The sequence below is a fragment of the Nicotiana tomentosiformis genome, chromosome 2 (assembly GCF_000390325.3).
Source record: "Nicotiana tomentosiformis chromosome 2, ASM39032v3, whole genome shotgun sequence".
In the NCBI taxonomy this organism is placed as follows: domain Eukaryota; kingdom Viridiplantae; phylum Streptophyta; class Magnoliopsida; order Solanales; family Solanaceae; genus Nicotiana; species Nicotiana tomentosiformis.
The window spans coordinates 12,137,989-12,162,762 of record NC_090813.1 but is presented as its reverse complement, the minus strand read 5'-3'; positions in this window follow the sequence as shown (position 1 = coordinate 12,162,762).

Here is a 24,774-nt window from a genome sequence, read left to right as displayed (position 1 = left end):
TCCCAAATTAAACGGGCTAAACGGTCCCGGAAAAATTGTTTTTTGCAGGGACCGGCCCGGGACCGGGACAGTTTGGTCCCGGGCTAAATGGTCTCGGCCCTTGGGCTAAATAAGCTAAGTGGGCCCAATGGATTTTTTTTTAAAAATTAAATAGAAATTAGAGATAAAAGGATGTTAAAATTAATATCTAAGTCTAAAGACAAAAATATTATAAAGAGATATGCCTTGTAATTTTATTATAGCATTAAAAAATATAGCAATATCTTTCTTAGTCTTCATCCCCCTATGGAATGAGCACAACAAGGTGCTAATACCACCATTGAGAAGAAAAAGAAACTAATCAAGATGTGCCAAAATATAAGTTACATAATACATACTAATGTTTGTTCATACAAGTTACATGGTATCTCTTTCAAACTTCATAAATCTATCAAGGTCCGGAGGAATTTCCGTTGGTGGTGGCGGAAAAGTAGCTCGGTCATCGCCACTTCCGGGCGAAGCAACATCCTCCGCAAGTTCAGCTAGCATTTCTTCGTAAGCTTTGTCTTCATCTGGTTGTGATTCAGCAAGTACAAAATTTCTTCTTTCCGACCGAATCCAATTTCTGAAAAGTACTGAATTTTCCAAGCTCTCCCTCATAGACGCTCTATAATCACCGAGTTGAAGTCTTGCTTGATTGAAAGCGCTCTCTGATGCCACTGTTGAAGCTTGAATAGTTAAAATGTCTCGGTCCATCCTTAAAAGAACCGGAAAGTATTTTTCTTCGTCCTTCCACCATTCCAAAAGATTAAAGGAGCCGTCAGGATTCACTTCCTCAATTCCCTGCGATAAATAAACTTCAAGCTCATTTAGTTGTGAAAAATCACTACTACTAGAACCTTGAGAACCCTTAAACCCCGCCCAAGCACTAAGTGCTCTTACTCCCGCAGTTTTTTTAGATGATTGAGAATCAGAAGAAGAAGGAGTTGGAACATTTGGTCTAGCATGATTTAATGCAACTTGATAAGTATTAAAAATAATTTGAGCATTTATTCTAATTGAGGCTATTGCTTCCGGAAGTTGAGACAATTCCTTATCTTCAAGTGCTAAACCTTTATAAACAGTTTCATACAAAAAATGAGGACCTCCTAATTTCATACAAGGATTTAACAAAGCAGAAATACCATAAATAGGGGGAATAGGGAAAAAATATTTTTTATACTTTTTTCTCATAGAATCAATAGCAAGTTTATAAATTTCCCCACCCTCTAAAAAATGGGCAAACAAATTTGCAAGTTCTGCAATATAAACTAAACAGTTAGAAATAGTAGGATAATATTGTCCAGAAAATTCATTTGTAGCAATATGAAATTTTTCTAAAATATCTACAAGTATTTTAACATTAGCCCAATCCCCATTTGTAAGGTGCTCATCATCATCACTTACATATGCATTAAATGTTGAGTTTATGGGGTTTCTACATTCATATGCAACAACCAAACTTTCATACATGTAATTCCATCTAGTTGGACAAGGTTTAGGAACCTTTCTTTCTCTTAGGCCAAATTCATCGCATCTTTTAAAATATTCTCTAAGTCTACTTCTACGATTTGAATAAAAAATCCAGTTAAGAGGCATTTTAACCTTTTTAATTTTAATATTTAAAATTTTTATACCATCACCCATAATTAAATGATAAATATGACAAATACATCTAACATGAAAAATATCACTAAATGCAGGATTTAGCGTAGTGGTAAGCAAGGCTATAGAATTTGTGTTACTAGTGGCATTATACATTGAAATTGACATTATTTTATCACTAATGCAAAAATATCTACAAATATATGTAACTGTGCTAGCAATAAACTGCCCTGTGTGACGTGAATTAATTATTCTATAAGAAATAATGTGCTTTTGCATTATCCAATCCTCATCAATCCAATGACTGGTAACAGTAAGGTAATCACACTCGTTACCACTTCTACCAATATCAGTTGTAATAGCAACACGACAATTTATATGAGTAAATAAATAGCGCAAATATTGTTCATATTCATGTTTATATTTATAAATATCGCTCTTTACGGTTGTGCGAGGAAAACCTTTATAAGTAGGATTAAAAATCTTTCTAATATAATGCACAAAGTTAGGGTCAGAAGGAAAACTATAGGGTAAACGCATAATAGTTACCATTTTTGCCAACTCTTTCCGATCATTTTTTGGATCATAATATAAAATACCACCGGTAACAGTGTTAATTCTCGGTTGAAATTGATTTGCACCGGTACTAGGGTCAACCTGACTAGGAGTAGGTAGACTTTTCCCCTCGGCCAAAGCTTTCGGACGAAGATATCTCACTCTATCTTGAGGGTGTTTCATTATGTGTCTAGCCAAAGTTCCCGTCCCTCCACGATCCAAAATATTTAAAAACTAACTCCGTGACATAAGATTTACACTTAGCCTTATTTTCTGAAATTAGTTGAGTAAACAATGGTTAAACGGGAGATGTTTCTGTCCGTTTGCTAGGTTGTCTAGAAAAAGTAGGGGTAGTAACAGGAGTATCAGATGTGGCATTATTTGGATTAGCAGGGTTATCACTAGTTGGGTTAACATCAGGAGCAGGATTAGTTAGTGTATCATCATCCGGTTGAGTTTCATCAAAATCTATTTCCTCGTCATCATTTTCATCAATAGTTGGATTAGAATAAAGAGCATTCATTAATTCATGGTCTAATTGTTCACCAGCTCTAATATTATGGCAAAATTGACTTTCAGTAAATTGTAATAAACTATTATCGCTATCAAGAATAGCAGGTGTAGGACGGATATAGAGTTTGATTCGGGGAGCCCGGGGCAGTGGAGGAGGAACAGATTGAGCACTAGATTCGTCACTCTTGGATTTTCCCTTATTTTTATCAATTTTTTTTAAGGAAGTCATCTTAATTAATAAAGTAATAGAAAATAAATAAAACAAACAAAATTATAATATTAAAACTTAAGAGTTGGAACGAGTTTACCGAATTGACGAATAACTTGTTGAAAATTGATTATCGTTGAAGACTTCAATTCACCAACTTCATAATTGTTTCACAAATTATAACAATAAAGTAAGCAATAGTAGCAATTATAGAAGAAAATTAGAGAGAGATTCTGATAGATTGATGATTTTGTAAGAAAAAATAAAAGGATGAGGGGGTATTTATAGTTGAAAATAGGGAAAAAGTGTAATTATAAAAAGTTTGAGATTAAAACAATGTTGGGGGGGGGGGGGGGGGTTAAATGACTATTTTATAAATAGCCAACGACTATTTTTGGCAGCCTAACGGCTATATTTTAAAAAAAATAGCCGTTGGGACCGTTTGGCCCGCTAAGGAACCGGTCCGGTCCCTGGCGGGCTAAATAATCCCGGGCATGGCAGGCCCAAATCATAGGACCGACCCACGAGACCGGCCTAGGCCCACTAAAACCGGGCCAAACGGTCCTGGCCTGTTTGGTCCGCGGTTCCGGTTCGGTCCCGGGCCTGGACCGGCCCACTTGCCACCCTTAGGTGCTAATTAGGACAGATCAAAGATAAGGATTGGCAAACACGAGAAATGTTATATAGCCTTTAACAGTTTATTCTGTTATGTGTTCAAGTTTATTATTTGTGTTTGTTTTGGAAGTAATTGCCTTTGGTTTGTTACGAACTAAGTATTTTTAACAAGTTTGCTACTGTAATTAGCTGCTCTGATGAACTTTGATTAAGAAATGACCATCTCAAAAATCTTATTTTAGCCAGTTTCTGTCTCCTATTTTGTTTCTGAGCATATCAAGTTTAATGTTGATATTCAATTTTAGATAGAAGCGAAATAGCAGTCCAATGCTTATGATAATGCGTCTTCTGGTGACTTGTTCTTCAGTCTAGTGGAGGATCTAGAGCATGAGATATGGGTTCACGGAATCTAGTAACTTTTATCTAGATCCTCTATATGTATTAATAAATTCTCTAAATATATGTAAATATTTCACCATGAACCCAGTTATTATTGTACATTAACTTGAGGTTGGTGTAGGAACACATAAGATTCAAATTCTAAATACGCCTCTGCTTTATTAGCTACTGAGATGCTTAGCTTCTATAATTGATTGCACGGTAGGATCCAAAACAATACTTGATTGGTCTAAATAGAGTATAAGTATTCATATATTACAAATGGCACATTTTGTTATGGCAATTGGCAAAATCCAAATGAAACCTTCGAACAGAACTGCAGAGGTATATGCCACGTGGTCAATTTCGAATACATAACTGTAGTGAATAAAACAGATTGTTTGGAGAGAACATAACTGTAGGATTTGATTCCAAAGCTACTAAAAGCATTGAATTTGTCAAGGGTAATAGAGATGTTGGAAGCATTAAGCAAATCTTTAAGGCCTCCTGTCCAATTTTGTTTCCAATTTTAATTCCAAATTGTGCAGTTGAAGAGCTTTATCAATAGAAAATACACATAAACAAGGGATGATGTGATACACGATTATTAGAAAGGGAATGGAGTTCAGAAAAAGAGGCAAATAAGTTAGTTGTCACAGTGTTTACCCCAAAAACATATAGAGTTGAATTTATACGTAGTTCTAAGGGTATGTGGTATAACTTGACACAAATCTTAAGAGTAAATAGAAATATCGAGTATTGACTGTAGAGAATGAAAAATAATCAAAGTTGAAAAGAGGATGATTTATGGGTTAAGCAAGATGAATCAATCTATGAATCTAAAAAGGGATAACTCTTCAATATAAGAGTGTATGATATCTCAGTTACAATGTATGCCAAACTTCCTCCCCTTTACATAAATATAGTCATCCCTTTTATAGTGGAGGGATCCTACTTTAGATATAATTAAAAATACATAGTGTGAAACCCATGATAAATCAGTTTTTCCCTAATTCCCGCAGAGATTCTCTCCCTTAGTACGACTGCAATGGCTCTTGTCTATGAGCTTGATCTTGATCAGACTCGGTATTGGTCGTTATTGGAAGGTTTCCAGTTTTAGAGATCGATGCGGGTTTGAGGCCGATGCTTATTCAGAGTCCGGTAATGACTTGGTCTCGATAATGGTTGGCCTCTGGCCCTTAATCTCGATTCCATCATATTTTATCGTAGTTCGATTCGGACTCGAGCTCGATAATGACTTCGAGCTCGGTATTTGACCTGTCCTAGAAATTTGAAGCTTGTTTGTGCCTTCTTCGGATCCCATCTCGATATTATGAAGACTTTCTTCGGTCCATTACGTTCTCATCTCGATCAGTCGTACGAAGACCGAAATTAATTTCGACCGTATACAGATAGTCTCCTCGTTTCTCGGGAAGGATGTGGTGAGAAACTATATGATTTCCCAACTGCTCGATTGGATATGCACTAACGTTTGCATCGAGCCCGACCATGATGTACGTGATAGCTGTCCCGTCGGTTCAATTTTCCAAGGCATTTAATGCGTGTCAGACGGTGGTCGGCCACCGCTGATAGTGAACCGTCATTGCTCAATCTATAAATAGCCCCTCTTTTTACAATTTATCACTTTTACATCTTCAATCTCCAAATTTTCCAAGTTTTTTTTCGTATCTTTTGAGTTTATCTGTAAATCTATGGTTTTTCACTGCAAAATCTTTTTTCAAAACACCAAATATTTGTTACATCCTTCTATTTTCAATCTTTAAATCCAAAATGGCGAAAACATCAAAAACTATTCCTCAAAAAGAAAAATCTTCTTCTTCACAGTTTGCCGCCGACAAAACACCAGCGAGGCCACATCCTGAGGAGTGCATTCCAAGGGCGTGTGTTCTTACCTCTGATTTTAAGGTCGACAAAGGCTCATCGGTTCCCGACTGATGTGAGCTAGCATTGAGGTATATGTATTCGATAACCGAGGGGTACCTCGAACAGATAAGGAAAGGTTGAAGTTGGGAGAATAGAGAAATAGTAAACCCCGAATCCTGAAGAAGATATCACCACTCACGTGAAAGGGTTTTTAAGCCTGTATACTTACCCTTTCATGTTAGGTCCTCTCGACCCTGTTATTATTGATTTTTGCCATCAATACCAAATAACCCTATGCCAGATCCATCCTTCTTTTTGGCGGATCGTTATTTTGATTAGTTTCTTCGTGAACAAAATTGAGGGGATGCCTTTCACCCTCAACCATCTCATTCGATTGTACTGCCTCGCCTCTTTCGAGGTGGGTTAATAAAACTTCAGTGCCGGGCTACCAAGGTTCTATTCTCGAGCATAGACGAGGACAAGGATCGAGGCTGGATGGGCAGGTTCGTTCGAGTGAAGATTTCGGACCTGATTCCGTCTGAAAAGATGTCATTTCCCAAGGAGTGGAACATGAAGCGTAAGTCTAATTCTGCTATTATCTCATACTGTTTTCCCCTTCATTTCTTCTTCACTGATATCCCTCTACAAGAGTCAAAAGGTCTCCCTAAGTACTACAATGAAAGACTAGCTGAAGAAATAATGATGAAGGCTTTAACCTAAGCATAGTGACCTGAAGATGAAATGATCTTGGAATAACAGTCTCACTACAACATTGTATGCACTCCATGAGAAAGTAGCACCTATCGTGACTAAGGAACGGGAAGTAAAGTCAAAAGTAATATTCGAGATCATATGAGCTACACGAAATTCCAATATGTGTGGGCACTACGATAAGCAAAGTATTCATGCAACATGTGGCAGAACGATCAGGAAAAGTAATTGCTTACGTTTAAAGACAACTGAGAAGGCATGAGGAATTAATCGATCTATGACCCAAAGTTAGTTACATTATGACCACACTTATGATTTAAGAGTATTATCTGTGCAACATATAGGTTGACGTTCTTACAGTTATATGAGACTCTGGCATAAGTTAAAAGGAAGAATTAAGTCCACATCACAAACAAAGGCTTGAAATGTTAGAAGATTATAACATGGATGTTCCATAGCACCCACGAAAGGCTAAAGTAATAACTAATACCCTGAGCCGCAGAACGGAAGACAGATTAAGCCTGCATAAAGGCTGAGAGAGAAGAGGAAGCTCGAGAACTACAATAGCTAAGTAAATTAGGAGTTCGATTATTAGACCCAAATGATTATCGAAATCACGACTCAGAAAATTTCAAAATAACTCTTAATATCATAGGTGCAAGAGAGATAGTACAATGACCATACTCTATAACAGCTCTACGATAAAGCCAGTTAGAAGAGTACCAACCATATAAGAAGTCAGTATGAACCTCTCGCCAAGTTGTATATGCACCAGAGGTGCAAGTATTATATTAGACCTTTAAGGTGTGTATGTGAATTCCACCTTTGTGGAAGGGAGGTTATGAAAGCCACAGAAGATACGATGCGAGATTTAAAGGTAAGAAAGGAAAAAGTAAATGAGGTACGAGATACTCAAGTGTATAAGGTTGTGAATAGTTCAGACTTCAGATAGAGGACTAGAAGCATCGTGATTCAGTATCCAGAAATGACATTAGTATCATCAGTAGAATATCTTCTAGCCTATGTTTCCAGGTATCGAGAGGTCTAGTTAAGAGAGTAAATAAGAGTTAGAGATGACGTGATGTATCGCTTAAGGTTTTAGAATAACATAAGGAAATTTGTGGTGCTAGCACATTAAAGAAAGATTGCAAGTAGTATAAATAGATATGTGAAGGTCACAAGCTAAAGTATGGTAGAGAGACAAGGTTTGAGGTACACTAGAGTATGGATAAGAAAAGGTGAATGAGAAGGTGACAATAATAGGTAAGTCCTCGAGATTAAGCCCATCAAAACAAGAGAGCCGATGATTTCCATAAGTTATAAATAGCTCAGTATTGCCTGAATGAACTCGGAGGAGTTTAAGACTATGTGAATTTAGAAAAATATGGAATGTTTCCCTGGTAGTAGAATAAGGGTGTAATTGTGATAAATGATAAGAGGATGACATTTAGGCATTTGATTGAGTAATGATTCAAAGAGAAGTGATTTCATGAATTTCATGGGATTAGAATAACCCCATAAGATGAATCACGCTGGGATGCTATAAAATACAGTTATTGAAGTATAGTATCGTCCCTCGGTGGAGCAGGCAAATAACATCAGATGTTCCCCGATGAGACGTGAGCCCTAGTGACAATGCATACGTAAGAGGTTTCAAGTTATCAATGGTAGATTATAGATCATCATTAAGGTGAATCAACAATAGATGGATAAAAGGTCCAAAGTATGAGATGAGGGTAGACTGTCATTCTTAAGAGGAACAATAATAAATAAGCATTAAAGGACTTAGATTTATACATATAGGATAAGCAACAAGAGAGTAACCTGGAGTAGGGTAGCAGACCTCGGTAATAGTAAAATCGAAGTAAGTGTTATGATATAGTATTACCTACCTAGATGCAGTAAAGCCAAAAGGATAGATAAGCAAGGCTATGAAACAAAATATAGCAATAGTCATAAGTTCAACAAAGTACCATGCCGGAAGAAATAAGAGAGAAGAGTTGCATAGGCGCGCGTACAAGGACAGTGTCGTGCAGGCTGCATGACAGAAGGTAGAAAAAGTTACGAGATTGGAAGAATTTTGACCGCCCTGGCCTTTGTATTTAATCACAGAACAATTGCATAGATGGCAAGGACAATATTAAGGTACTCGTAAGAGCTATAAGTTATGAGACTAATAAGCGCATCAGTCAACATTTGAGGTCGAATGTTCCAAAGGGGGGAATGATGTTACACCCCATGTTTTCGTACATGCGAGTATGTCGTAAGTCAATTGATGTAAGCTCAAAAATGAGATCATCTTTGAAAGTACATAAAGTAATTTAATCATATTACCGTGGAGTTAAAAAAAAAATTATGATCATGAATTACAAGTACCAAAAGGATTGGAAGTCTTAGAAGTTAAACGAATTGAAGATAATAAGTTTTGTCGAAAGTCGACAAGTTGGAAAAGTTATAACATATACTTTTGGGGTGAGACTACGGTGCCCAACATGATAAGGAAGTTATGTTATGAGTTGTTTTAGTCTTATCATAGTCGTGTGCTATGTTTTGAATTCAAGCGAGTTGTGGAAGAAAAGTTGGCAAAGGACATCACAATGTACTTTGAATTAGGGGATGTTCCACCTACAAAATTGAAGATCTACGAGTCTAGTTTCCAAAGGATTAAACCGTTCATTGATAAAATATTGGAGTAGAGATATATTTGCATTTTCGTGAGACTGCGGAGACTAGTAGGTGACAAGTAGGTGCATCACCTACTTGCCAAAAAGAAAAGGCCTCAATTAAAAGCTCCTAAAGTGACTAGAGAGGGGCGGCCAAGAGGGGACTTTTAAGGACTTATTAACTCATTTATTTCACTCATTTTTCAGAGCAAGAACATCATATTGAACCCCTACAACTCCTCCCCAAAAATCCCACACAAATCCTAAGTGATTTCGGGTGATTCGATCTTATTCTAGTGCCGAAAACCCCAGACAACTTGCTAGTTTCTCTTTCTCCTTCTTGTAGCTGCATTGAGGGATTGATTTTGGATGAAGAAGGACTAGGTTTAGTGGGTTATACTCAGTCCAAGGTAAGTATATGCTTCTCCTTCCCTTATCTATGCTTTTACGAGTTGTAACTTGATCATAAAGACTAGACCTAGCGAGTTTCAAAAGAGTGGTATATTGTTTGTTGTTGCATCACTGTTGGCTAGTTGTGAACTTATTTTGAGTTGAATTCATAGATGGTTTGTAGTATAAGAGGCTTAATTATGTACTGTTGGGTGTGTTTCTCGATTTGAAATAAAAGACAAGTGGGAAACTTGTTTTAGTAAACTGAAAAATTAGTTTTGAGTGGTTGAACTTGTGGGACTGTTATGAGGTCATTTTAAAGTTGTATTGTGGCTGAAACTTCATAGGGATTAGTTAATATGTGGCTGTTGATGTTGTTCATAAATTCTTGAAGGGAGAAGGAGTTTAAAACTATAGTGGTTTAATCACAAACTGAGCTTGTCCCTCGTTGTACTACTGTTTGAATTGTTCTTACATTGTTGAGGGGTTGAATGGATAGGATTAGCTGTTGATATTGATGATGTTGTTGTTTTGTATTCTAAGAAGTGAGGAAATATAGCGGAAGTGCTACCCAATTCTCCATAAGAGAGCTAATAGCTTAGAAATGTGTTTTGAGTTCTTCTATGGTATTAACCGTAGTTCATACCTTGATGTAGGTTGAAGTACTACGGGCATTGTATATTGAGTCGTTATCAACAAAGGTATGTTATGGCTAAACTTTTCCTTTATTTTGGCATGATCTCGTAACTACATGTGTTTTATAACGAGACATAAAGATAAGTTCGTACTCCTGAATTTATGTACATTACCCTAGTCTCATAAGTTACAGTATTGTCTCTTATCGGGATTTTATATTCAGTTAAATATTGTCTTATTCCAGTCAAGAGAGTAGAGGGTCTATATACATATTCAGTATTACAGTATTTTCACAACCATCGAGCTATAATCAGTGGGCAGGCCCCTATTGGGCAGTATTATAGTATTTTTACCACCATCGAGCTATAATCGGTGAGCAGGCCCCTATTGGGCAACCTTTGATCAGATGGAAAGTTATATACCGAGCCTACTATGGTCGAGTGCCTATGAGTGAGCCCATAATGACTGAGACACAGAGCCTAGTATGGCCGAGTGCGTATGAGCGGGGTTACTATGGTAGAGCAGTTACATGGACCGAACCTTATAGGGCCGAACAACCATTTTACTTACTATATTTAGAGAGTTGAGTCAGTATCAACATGTAAGCATTTCTTTAGATTATCTTTGACTCCCAGTTACTTTTAGTTATTGTATTATCAGTTCAGTTTCGGCTTTCAGTTATTCTGTTGCCTTACATATTCGGTACATTATTTCGTACTGACGTCCCTTTTGCTGGGGATGCTGCATTTCATGCCTGCAGATCCTGATAGACACTTGGATAGACTTTTCCAGTAGATAGAGTCAAACATCAGCTTGGTTGGTAAGTTCCACTTCCTTAGACTTATCAGGTCTAGACCATGGAGTCCATTTTATATATACATGTTTGATATGTAGGTTGGGGCTCTGTCCCGACCATGATACTGTTCAGTTATCTCTAGAGGCTTGTAGACGAGTTATGTGTATTTTACATATCAGTGTTGTAGCCTTGCCAGTCCTGTGTATATGTTCAGTTTGGTATTGCTGGTTGGAGACATTTATGGCGGCTCGTCGACCTGCACAATTATGTATATGAGCTTTTGGGTATGTTTATACCTCAAATAAGAGGGACGTTATTTTCAGATGATTCTGAATATGGACTCATCGTCCTTGATTGGTATTGTCAGTTTGCAGGTAAGCCTCGTCGGCGTAAGTTGAGGGTTACACCTCTAGAGTTCATAGTTACAGAGTGGTATACTCGGGCGAGTTGGCAGCTGGTGTCGGCCACGCCTCCCCAGGTTTGGGGCATGGCAATCACGCTCGGTCTCCCAAGTTTCTTCCTTAACTGGGACATGACAATCACGCTCGGTCTCCCCTTCACTGATGCTCTTCTTCATAAGCCAGATCCTCATCTAACTGCACTGAACTGAAATCCAATACATTTGACTGATCCTCATAATACTTTCGAAGCATGGAAACATGAAGCACCAGATCAACTCCCGATAAGCTGGGTGGAAAATAAAATATGTAGGCCACCTCACCAACTCTCTCTAACACCTCAAATGGACCAATATACCGAGGGCTAAACTTGCCCTTCTTCCCAAATCTCATCACGCGCTTCATAGGTGAAACTTGAAGAAGAACCTTCTAACCCTCCATGAAATCCACATCAAAAACCTTCCTATCAGCATAACTCTTTTGCCTGGACTGGGCTGTACAAAGAAGCTTCGAAATCAATTTCACCTTCTCCACAGCATCACGAACAAAATCTATGCCCAATAACCTAGTCTCACAAGGCTCAAACAACCAATCAGAGAACGACATTGCCTCCCATATAAGGCCTTAAAAGAAGCCATCTGGATACTAGACTAATCCCAATGGCCTCCGAAATCAATAACACATGCCCTCAGCATATCCTCCAAAATCTGAATGGTCCGCTCGGACTGCCTATCCATCTGAGGGTGAAATACAATTCCTAGCTCAACCTGCATGCCTAACTCACACTGAGCAACTCTCAAAAAGTTTGATGTAAACATATTGCCCCGATTAGAGATGATACAAATAGGCACACCATGCAAGCAAATAATCTCTGTGATGTTGTTTTGATCCAACTCCTCTGAACTGTAAGAAGTCATGACCGAAATGAAATGCCCAGACTTGGTCACTTTGTCCATAATGATCCAAACATCGTCCAATCTCCTCAAAGATCGTGGAAGTCATACCACGAAATCGATGGTAATGTGCTCCCACTACAACTCCGGTATCTCTAACCTTTGAAGCAAACCACCCAGTCTCTGATGCTCATACTAAACATGTTGGTAATTCAAACACCAAGAGACATGCCCAATAATGTCCTTCTTCATCCTCCACCATAAATAATGTTGCTTCAAATCACGGTACATCTTTGCAGCACCTGGATAAATAGAAACCACGAACCATGAGCCTCCTTAAGAATCAACTCCCTCAAGCCATCCAAATCAGGGGACATAAATCTGATCCTGATGTCACAATACACCATCATCGCCAATATCCACCTAATTAGCACCACCTCATAACACCATGTCCTTAAGGACAAGCAAATGAGGGTCATCATACTGACGAGCCTTGATGCACTCAAACAAGGATGAGTGCGCAACAATGCAAGCGAGAACATTCCTAGGCTCGGTAATATCCAAACTCAAAAATCTATTAGCCAAAGCCTGAATATCCATAACCGAAGGCCTCTCCACAATTGGAATAAATGTCGAACTCCACATACCCTCCACTTTCCTACTCAAAGCATCCACTACCACATTAGCCTTGCCTGAATGATACAAAATAGTGATACATAATTCTTCAACAACTCCAACCACCTCTACTGCCTCAAATTTAAATTCTCTTGCTTGGATGTTGAAGACTGATGATAATTGTAAACCTCACAAGACACGCCATACAAGTAGTGCCTCCAAATCTTGAGTGCTTGAACAAATAATCGCCAACTCCAAATCATGGACCTAATAGTTCTTCTTATAGGGTTTCAACAGGCGCGACACAAAGGAAATCACCCTACTGACCTGCATCAACACACATCCAAGGCCAACACATGATGCATCACAATAGTTAGTATATATTAGCGATCCTGAGGAGAACACCAAAATCGAAGTTGTAGTCAAATAAATATTGAGCTCCTAAAAACTCTGGTCACACTCGTCACACCCTTTGAATAGAGCGCCCTTCTGAGTCAACTGAGTCAATAAAGCTACAATAGATGAGAACCCTTCCAAAAAATGACGATATTAACCATCCAAACCTAGGAAACTCCAGATCTCTACAGTGGTAGAAAGTCTAGGCCAACTCTGAATTTCCTCAATATTCATCGAATCCAGCATGAACCTATCACTTGACACCACATGGCCCAAGCATACCACCGATCCCAGCAAACACTCACACTTGGATAACTTAACATACAACTTCTTCTCCCTCAAAATTTGAAGCACAATCCTCAAATGTTTCTCATGCTCCTCGGCATTACGATAATAAGCCAGTATATCATCAATAAATACAATAACAAAAGAAACCAAATAAGGCAGGAACATATTGTTCTTCAATGCATGAAAGTTGTTGGGGCATTAGTCAAATAAAAAGACATTACCAGAAACTCATAATGTCCATAATGAGTCCTGAATGTTGTCTTAGGGATGTCTGAAGCCCTGATCTTCAACTGGTGAGATCTCAAGTAAATCTTCAAGAACATCCTAGCACTCTAAAGATGATCAAACAAATCATCAATGCAAGGCAATGGATACGTGTTCTTGATAGTTACCTTGTTCGACTGCCTATAATCAATGCACATCCTCATGGAACTGTCCTTCTTCTTCATAAACTACACTCGTGCACCCTAAGGTGAAACACTTGGCATGATGAACCACTTTATACAACAACTCTTGCAACTGCTCCGTCAATTCCTTTAACTCAATTAGAGCCATGTGATACAGTGGAATAGATTCGAGCTGAGTGCTCGGCACAAAATCAATACCAAAATCAATGTCCTTATGGGGTGGCATGCTCGATAGGTATGTAGGAAACATATCTGGAAACTCCCTCACTACTGGAACTGACTTAACAGTAGGAGTATTGTCACGCCCCGAACTTGAGGAGCGTGACCGGCACTTAACCGATTGAACCCAGTCAAGCAAGCATGTTAGATACTTTTTACCCAAACTCACTTATGAATAAAGATAATACATATTTTCGTTAATTAGCAATAAAGAGATCATGTGTACAATACCAATTCATTACCATTAGTTACTTCATTTTAAAGTCTCAAATTACACCCATTTTCATAGTCTGAAGCAGAACAAGTAATTCAAACACAACATAACTTGTTTGACTTTCCCCAGCACTAATATAAAACCCACACTATGTATATGGAGCCTCTAATAGATAGGAAATAATACAATAATAGTGCCGACAACAAGGCTCCGGCTATGCCTCAAACACAGTACACGAGGAATAAAAGATATATCCCCAAAATGAAGTGGGGCTCACCAAGTCAGCTGGGAAGGGGATGTTCCGCTATCACTGATAAATGTCTCCTGCAGTGGAACCACCTGCATCCATTGAAGATGCAGCTCCCCCGGCAAAAGGGACGTTAGTACAAGTATGAGTGACAAAAACCCTCTTAATAGAACGATTAATAATACAAGAAAGAACAATCATAATATCAATGGAAGCCTCAAACAACATCAAAACCTCAAGTTTGGACCAAGACAATGTTTAAATAAATTTTCATATTTTAAGTTGTGAGATCTATAGTACCAATATGCCACTGTTTACAATACCAACGTTCACAATACCAATACCACCGTACTTTTAGCAAGGAGTCTGATCACGACCCAATCGGCTAGGCCGTCTCATCCAAGACATCAACAACAATCACAATTTCAATTACAATTTCCAGCACAATCACCATCATGCATGTAGCATGGCGTCTGATCATGACCCGATCGGCTAGGCTGTCTCACCACCATGATGTGTGGATCGACATCATCCTTTTCTACCAATCATATCGTTTTATACTTCTTTCACATCTTTTCATTTCATTGGCACTAGTGGCCACAATTATAAAATCATTCTTGGAACGTCGGCCATAATTAGTATTTCATGCTCACCTTTTTCACTTTCAAACATTGTCATCATCATCAACAACAAGGCTTTTCAAAACATGGTTTTTAGTACACATGCGAGCAATTAAGAATTCTTAGGCACATAGAGATTTTTCACAAAATTTGGCATAATAGCCTTTGTTTGAACTTGACTTGAAGTCGAATCATTTTTAATGCACAACCTATACTTTGAACACATTCTCAAATGATAACATAACATGATAAAAGCATTTGGGATACACATTGAACATATATCTTTCAACACAAGCTTATTCGGATTAGCCAATTTTATAATGAACAACTCGGGACTTACATAAATTACATGAACACCCTGGGATTCAATTCTAAGAGAGGAATTTAGCCAACAAACCTCAATTTGAGCTTTCCTTAACTTACTACAACATTCCGAAAATCCTAGCAATTCCAATCTATTTTGAGACATAACAAAGTTGAACACAAATTAGGAAGATATTCATGGTTTCAACTCATTTGAGCATTTTATCAAACACTAGGTGTGCAAATTTGGCTACAAGGTTCTTCTACAAGATTCCCTTCATCCCACAATCCAATCTTTACTTATTTGAGCTCAACAATCTTCCCACAAACCATATTGGTACATGCATGTATACATAATTCTCTCACACCCAAGAATCATACTCCCAATCACCCATATTTTACCCCAAACTCGGAATTGAAGAATTGAGGAAAGGAATTCTTACCTCTTTGAAACCCTAGCAAGATCCTTATGAAATCTTCAAGCCTTGACCAAGAATTGATGAACAAATGGCTAGGTCTTCTCTTTCTCTCTCTAAGATACTCTCACCTCTCTTTAAAAATATCAAATGAACCCCTTAAAAATGACCCCCAAAGCCTTTTTATAAAAATGGGATCGGGTAAAATTTCTAAAATTTAAACTTGCCAAGACCGGGTCTGCGATCGTAGACCGTGCCGCATAATCAATATGTGGCCCGCATAATCGATATGCGGCCCACATAATGGACGCGAAAATGATGCCCAAAAACTGGACTCGTCTGACCCATTCTGCGACAGTTCTATGGTCCGCGGACCTATTATGCGACCGCAGACTGGACCGCATAATCATACTCCAGATTTCCTCATGCCAAGTCTGCGACTGAAATGCGGTCCACAAAGTACAATCCTTAAACACGTAAGCCTACCCCGGCACCACAAAACCTTATATTCCTTTACGAAATTTTACGGGGCCTTACATTCTCCCCCACTTAGGATCATTCATCCTCGAATGAGGGTCAAAATCCGTAATTAGCATTCAATGTGACTTAGCTGCTATATCACACACCTACAGTTCCAGATTTTTGACTAACTCCCTAAATTTACAAATATTTCCCAGAGTAGAATCCCAAAAACTAGTCCTAACAACATATACACAATCCGATGATGCAATATAACATAAAAACAACACCAACCGCGGCCTCATAAGCAATATACTACCAGAAAAAGGAACACCCTTAACATCAATTGTACAAATGATACATAACTCATAGAAGGTAACTCTTAGCATTTTCATAGAACACAACTTTATAAATAGATGGCTATTCAAACAAATAAGGATACTTCTTCTTCATTTCTTCCTTAGCCTCCCAGGTGGCCTCTTCAACCTACTGGTTTCGCCATAACACTTTCACGGAGGGAATTTTTTTATTTCTCAACTTTCGGACTTGCCGATCAATAATAGAAACTGGAATCTCTTCATAAGTCATTTCCTCATTAACCTCAATAGCCTCAACCAGAACAATGAGTGTCGGGTCTCCAACTACTTTCTTCAACATAGACACATGAAACACCGGGTGCACTAATGACATCTCAGGTGGTAGCTCAAGCTTGTATGCCACCTCACCGATCTTCTGAATGATTCTGTACGGTCCGACATACCTCAGACTTAATTTCCCTTTCTTACCAAATCGCATTACAACCTTTATGGGGAAAACCTTCAAGAATACCCAATCATCTTCTTTGAATTCCAAATCCCTATGACAAATATCCAAATAGGACTTCTGACGACTCTGAGCAGTCTTCAGTCGCTCCTTAATGATCTTAACTTTTTCCATAGCCTGATGCACGAGGTCTAGCACTATCAACTCTTCTTCCCTAATCTCGAACCACCCAATGAGAGATCTAAATCACCTACCATATAAATCCTCGAACGATGCCATCTGAATGCTAACATGATAACTATTATTGTATGAAAATTCTATGAGTGGAAAATGATCATCCCAGCTACCTTTGAAGTCAAGAACACAAGCGCTCAACATATCCTCAAGCGTCTGAATAGTCTGCTCTACCTGTCCGTTAGTCTGCAGGTGAAAGGCTGTACTAAGATTCACTTGAGTACCCAGACTTTGCTGAAATGTCTTCCAAAAATTTTTCGTGAACTGTGCCCCCTGATAAGAAATGATAGAAACCGTAGTGCCATGCAACCTGACTATTTCTTTGATATACAACTGAGCATAGTGTTCCGCTGTGTCGGTAGCCTTAACCGGCAAAAAGTTTGCTGATTTTGTAAGTCGATCCAGAATCACCCAAATCGAGTCAAACTTACGAGGAGTGCGAGGTAGTCCTACCACAAAGTCCATATTAATTATTTCCCACTTCCACATTGGAATTTCTATATTATATGCCAACCCACCGGGCCTTTGGTGTTCGGCCTTCACCTGCTGACAATTTGGACATCTCGTCATAAAGTCCGCTACATTCCTCTTCATATCATTCCACCAATAGACTTCCTTAAGATCATGATACATTTTTATAGAGCCCGGGTACACGGAATACCTAGAAGTGTGAGCCTCGGTTATGATTCTCTCCCGGAGACCATCTATATTTGGAACACATAAACGCCCTTGGTACCTTAGTGTGCCATCACCAATGCCAAGAGAAAAGGCCATGGTCTTATGTTTATGAATCTATTTCAATTGTACCAACAATGGATCATTGTATTGCTTCTCCTTGACTTCCACAACAAGTGATGATTCATCCCTATTTTGCATAATCATCCCTCCTTCACTAGAGTCCGTAAGACTAACTCCCAAATTAGCCAATAGGTGAACTTCCTTGGCCAATGGCCTTTGGTATGCCTCCAAGTGTGCTAAACTACACATAGATTTCCGGCTAAGAGCATCCACCACAACATTAGCCTTCCCCGGATGATATAGAATATCAATGTCGTAGTCCTTGAGTAACTTAAGCCATCTTCTCTGCCTCAGATTCAATTCCTTCTGCTTGAAAATATATTGAAGGCTCTTATGGTCCGTGAATATATCCACATGGACCCCATATAAATAATGATGCCAAAGTTTTAATACAAATACCACCGCCGCATGTTCTAAGTCATGCGTGGGATAGTTCTTCCAATGATTTTTGAGTTTCCTAGAAGCATAAGCGATCACCTTGCCATGTTGCATCAATACACACCCAAGTCCTATTCTCAAAGCAACACAATATACTATAAATCCATCTGTACCCTTTAGTAGGGTCAACCCCGATGTCGTAGTCAATCTTGCTTTTAATTCCTGGAAGCTCCTTTCGCAAGCATCGGACCCATTGGAACTTAACCGCCTTCTGTGTCAATTTAGTCAACGGCGAGGCAAGAGTAGGGAACCCCTCCACAAATTTTCGGTAATACCCAGCTAAGCCTAAGAAACTGCAAATCTCTGTTGGAGTTGTAAGCCTCGGCCAATTCTTCGCAGATGCAATTTTCTGAGGATCAACCTTAATTCCTTCACTCGAGACGACATGACCCAAGAATGTGACAGATTCAAGCCAAAATTCACACTTTGAAAACTTTGCATATAACTTGTGCTGATGCAGGGTTTGCAGAACTACCCTGCGATGATCGGCATGGTCATCTCGATTGCGTGAATATACAAGGATATCGTCAATGAACACTATCAAAAAAGAGTCAAGAAAAGGCTTGAAGACTCGATTCATAAGATCCATGAATGTCGTCGGGGCATTCGTTAGCCCAAAAGACATCACCAAAAATCCAAAGTGCCCATATCGGGTTCTAAAAGCTGTTTTTGGAACATCTTGCTCCCTGATCTTCAATTGGTGATACCCGGATCTTAAATTAATCTTGGAGAAGTACTTAGCACCCTGCAATTGGACAAATAAATCATCTATCCTTGGTAGTGGGTACTTATTCTTGATTGTGACCTTGTTGAGGTGTCTATAGTCGATACATATTCTTAGTGACCCATCCTTCTTTCTTACAAATAGAACCGATGTGCCCCAAGGTGACACACTCAGTCGGATGAAACCCTTCTCTAATAAATCCTTTAATTGTTCCTTTAGCTCTTTCAATTATGCCAGTGAAATTCTGTAGGGTGGAATAGATATAGACTGCGTGCATGGCATCACATCAATTTCGAAATCAATCTCCCTGTCCGGTGGGATCCTAGGGAGCTCATCCGGAAAGACCTCTAGAAATTCATTCACAACAGGCACAAACTCAAGTATAGGTGCCTCAACATCGGTGTCCGTAACTCGGACCAAATGGTAAATACACCCCTTGTTGATCATCTTTGTGGCCTTAAGGTAAGAAATAAACCTACCCTTTGGTACCACGTCACCCCCCTTCCACTCAATAACTGGCTCATTTGGAAATTCGAACCTAACGGTCCTGGTTCGGCAATCAAGCTTGGAAAAGCATGCGTAAAGCCAGTCTATTCCCATTATTACATCGAAATCGACCATCCCCAATTCAATGAGATCGGCCATGGTGTCCCGACCATGCAACATGACAACACAATCCCTATAAACCCGCACGACCCAAATAGACTCACCAACCGGAGTAGATACAGAGAATGGCTCATGAAGCTATTTCGGTTCTATCCCAAATTCCATAGCAACATAAGGATTTACATATGACAAAGTGGAACTGGGAACAATAAGAGCATACACATCATGCGATTGGACAATAAATATACCTATGACAACATCTGGAGAAGCCTCTGAATTCTGGCGACCCCTCATAGCATAGAAACGGCTGGATCCTCTCAAACTCTATGTTCCACCCCTAGTTGCACCACGCCCTGCGTGTATTGGAGTGCCTCGAGCTGGAGGAGGTGGTACAGATGTAGTCACTGCAGAACTGGCTGACTGTGTTGTGCCCCTGCCCGTACCTTGGCGGGACAAATGACAATCCCTCTGAATGTGACCCCTCAATCCACACACGTAGCATATGGGTAAGTCCATGTAGCATATTCCTAAGTGCATCTTTCCACACCTAGAGCATAGGGGCCTCCGCTGCTGCTGGAATCCACCACCATGCCGGCCCTACTGGTAGGAGCCCCTGTTGCCCTGACTGGGCGGGAAATGACTCCATTACTGCTGACTCAGCCCTGATAGCGGTGTACTAACCGAAGACTGAGCAGAGGACTGAGATGGCCCTGATGACCCTCCCCTGAATACTGACATGCCGCCACCAGACGAACCACCAAAGTAGCCCGCGGATCGGGCCTTATTTCTACCCTCTGACTGAAGAAACCTGTTCACCTTAGAACTAGCAGAATCACCTAGCTGACTGGAAGGAGTGGGTTCAACATTTGATCTTTGGGCCTGGGAAGCCACTATCTGAGCCATTTGTATGGCTCCCCTAAGATCCCCATCAGAAACACCAGAATTGGAAGCTGGGGCTGGAGGTGGAACTGAAATATCAGTTGGAGGGACCGTTGCACCCTCAGTAGGTGTAGGGGCAGGTGCAGTCTGATCAGTTATAGTAGAATCAGGCAGTGTAGTTCACATCAGAATTACATAGTTCATATAAGAATTCAAGGCAACTATAACGACCTCATTAATTACCAATGGACTAAGGCCCTGCACAAACCGACGCACTTTAGCCTCTATAGTGGGCAACATGTAAATAGCATACTTGGACAGGTGCATGAATCTCATGACTCCCACACTCTCAGGCTACTTGCCTCAGGCTCTCAAACTCAGCAGCACGGGCTGCCTTAGTCTTGACAGGCAAGATATGATCAATGAAGGCATCGGCACACTCACCCCTCCTCGCTGGATGGCTCCCTTCCTCTCAGGACTCCTCCCATAGCTCAAACCAAGAATATGCCACCTCTTTCAAGTGATAGGAGGCCAACTCCACTGCCTCTGTCTCAGTAGCATGCATAACTCGAAGAGTCTTGTGCATCTTACCAATAAAGTCCTAGGGGTCTTCCTCTGGGTTAGTACCCGTGAACATTAGAGGGTCTAACTGAAGAAACCTGTTCACCTTGGAACTAGCAGAACCCCCTAGCTGACTGGAAGAAGTGGGTTCAATATTTGATCTTTGGGCCTGGGAAGCCACTATCTGAGCCATCTGTATGGCTTCCCTAAGATCCCCATCAGAAACACCAGAATCGGAAGCTGGGGCTGGAGGTGGAACTGAAATATCAGTTCGAGGGACCGTTGCACCCTCAGTAGGTGTAGGGGCCGGTGCGGTCTGATCAGTTGTAGTAGAATTAGGCAGTGTAGTTCACATCAGAATTACATAGTTCATATTAGAATTCAAGGCAGCTATAGCGGCCTCATTAATTACCAATAGACTAAGGCCCTGCACAAACCGGTGCACTCTAGCCTCCATAGTGGGCAATATGTAAATAGCATACTTGGACAGGTGCGCAAATCTCATGACTCCCACACTCTCAGGCTACTTGCCTCAGGCTCTCAAACTCAGCGGCACATGCTGCCTTAGTCTCGACAGGCAATATATGATCAATGAAGGCATCGACAAACTCACCCCACCTCGTCGGAGGGCTCCCTTCCTCACGGGACTCCTCCTATAGCTTAAACCAAGAATATGCCACCTCTTTCAAGTGATAGGAGGCCAACTCCACTGCCTCTGTCTTAGTAGCATGCATAATTTGGAGAGTCTTTTGCATCTCATCAATGAAGTCCTAGGGGTCCTCTTCTGGGTTAGTACCTGTGAATACTAGAGGGTCTAAATGAAGAAACCTGTTCACCCTAGAACTAGCAAAATTCCCTGGCTGACTAGAAGGAGTGGGTTCAACATTTGATCTTTGGGACTGAGAAGCCACTATCTGAACCATCTGTATGGATCCCCTAAGATCCCAATCAGAAACACCGGAATCGGAAGCTGGGCTAGAGGTGGAACTAGAATATCAGTTGGAGGGACTGCTACACCTTCAGTAGGTGTAGGGGCATGTGCGGTCTGATTAGTTGTAGTAGAATCAGGCAGTGTAGTGATTGGGGGAATATCCTCACCCCTTGGGTGCTCACCCGCATCATCAAATATAGAATCAACTGCCACTCCTGGGGTGACATTGGCTCTCTGTCCAGTTCTTTCCTTCTTCTTAGGTGCCATGTACTGAAAATTAGAGCAACGCACAAGTTAAAGGAAGAACTATCTTACAATCAACTTTATCGCACGATCGAGAACATGAAAGAAGAGTATTATTCCTAAATGCCCAAATAGCATCCTAATTATAGATGTGGTCGACAACATACCAATAAGAAGGACTCTACTAGACACGGTTCTGATACTAAGTTTGTCATGCCCCGAATTCGGGGAGCGCGACCGACGCACAAACGAGTGAACCCGATCAAGCAAGCCTGTTAGATACGTTTTACCCAAACTCACTTATGAATAAAGATAATACATATTTTCGTTAATTAGACAATAAAGAAATCATGTATACAATACCAATTCATTACCATTAGTTACTTCATTTTAAAGACTCAAATTACACCCATTTTCATGGTCTGAAGCGTAACAAGTAATTCAAACACAACATAACTTGTTTGACTTTCCCCAGCACTAATATACAACCCATACTATGTCTACAGAGCCTCTAATAGATACGAAAGAGTACTATGATAGTGCCGGCAACATGGCCCCGGCTATACCTCAAACACAATAAACTAGTAACAAAAGATACATGACCCCGAAATAAAGTGGGGCTTACCACCTCAGTTGGGAAGATGGTGTACCGCTATCACTGATCAATGTCTCCTGTTGTGGATCCACCTGCCTCCATTAACCGACAAAAGGGATGTTAGTACATATGGAATAGTACTAGTATGAATGACAAAATACCCTCTCAATAGAACAATTAAAAATACAAGAAAGCACAATCATAAGATCAGTGGAAGCCTCAAACAACATCAAACCTCAAGTTAGGACCAAGACAGTGTTTAAATAAATTTTCATATTTTAAGTTGTGAGATCTTTAGTACCAATATGCCACCGTTCACAATACCAACGTTCATAATACCAATACCACCGTACTTTTAGTACGGAGTCCGATCACGACCCGATCGGCTAGGCCGTCTCATCCGAGACATCAACCACAATCATAATTTCAATTACAATTTCTAGTACAATCTCCACCATGTGTGCGGCATGGCATCTGATCACGACCCGATCGGCTAGGCCGTCTCACCACCATGATGTGTGGATCGACATCACCCTTTTCTACCAATCATATCGTTTCATACTTCTTTCACATCTTTTCATTTCATTGGCACTAGTGGCCACAATTATAAAATTATTCTTGGCACGTCGGCCGTAATTAGTATTTCATGCTCACCTTTTTCACTTTCAAACATCGTCATCATCATCAACAAACAAGGCATTTCAAAACAAGGTTTTTAGTACACATATGAGCAATTAATAATTCTTAGGCACATAGAGATGTTTCACAAAATTTGGCATAATAGCCGTCGTTTGAATTTGACTTGAAGTCGAAACATTTTTAATGCAAACCCCATGCTTTGAACACATTCTAAAATGATTACATAACATGGTAAAAGCATTTGGGATACACATTGAACATATATCTTTCAACACAAGCTTATTCGGAATAGCCAATTTTATAATGAACAACTCGGAACCTACATAAATTACATGAACACCATGAGATTCAATTCTAAGAGAGGAGTTTAGCCAATATACCTCGATTTGAGCTTTTCTTAAATTACTACAACGTTCCGAAAATATTAGCAATTCCAATCTATTTTGAGACATAACAAAGTTGAACACAAATTAGGAAGATATTCATGGTTTCAACTCATTTGAGCATTTTATCAAACACTATGTGTGCAAATTTGGCTACAAGGTTCTTATACAAGATTCCCTTCATCCCACAATCCAATCTTTACTTATTTGAGCTCAACAATCTTCCCACAAACCTTATTGGTACATTCATGTATACATAATTCTCTCACACCCAAGAATCATACTCCCAATCACCCATATTTTACCCCAAACTCGAAATTGAAGAATTGAGGAAAGGAATTCTTACCTCTTTGAAATCCTAGCAAGATCCTTGTGAAATCTTCAAGCCTTGACCAAGAATTGATGAACAAATGTCTAGGTCTTCTCTTTCTCTCTCTAAGATACTCTCACCTCTCTCTAAAAATATCAGATGAAACCCTTGAAAATGACCCCCAAAACCTTTTTATAAAAATGGGATCGGGTAAAATTTCCAAA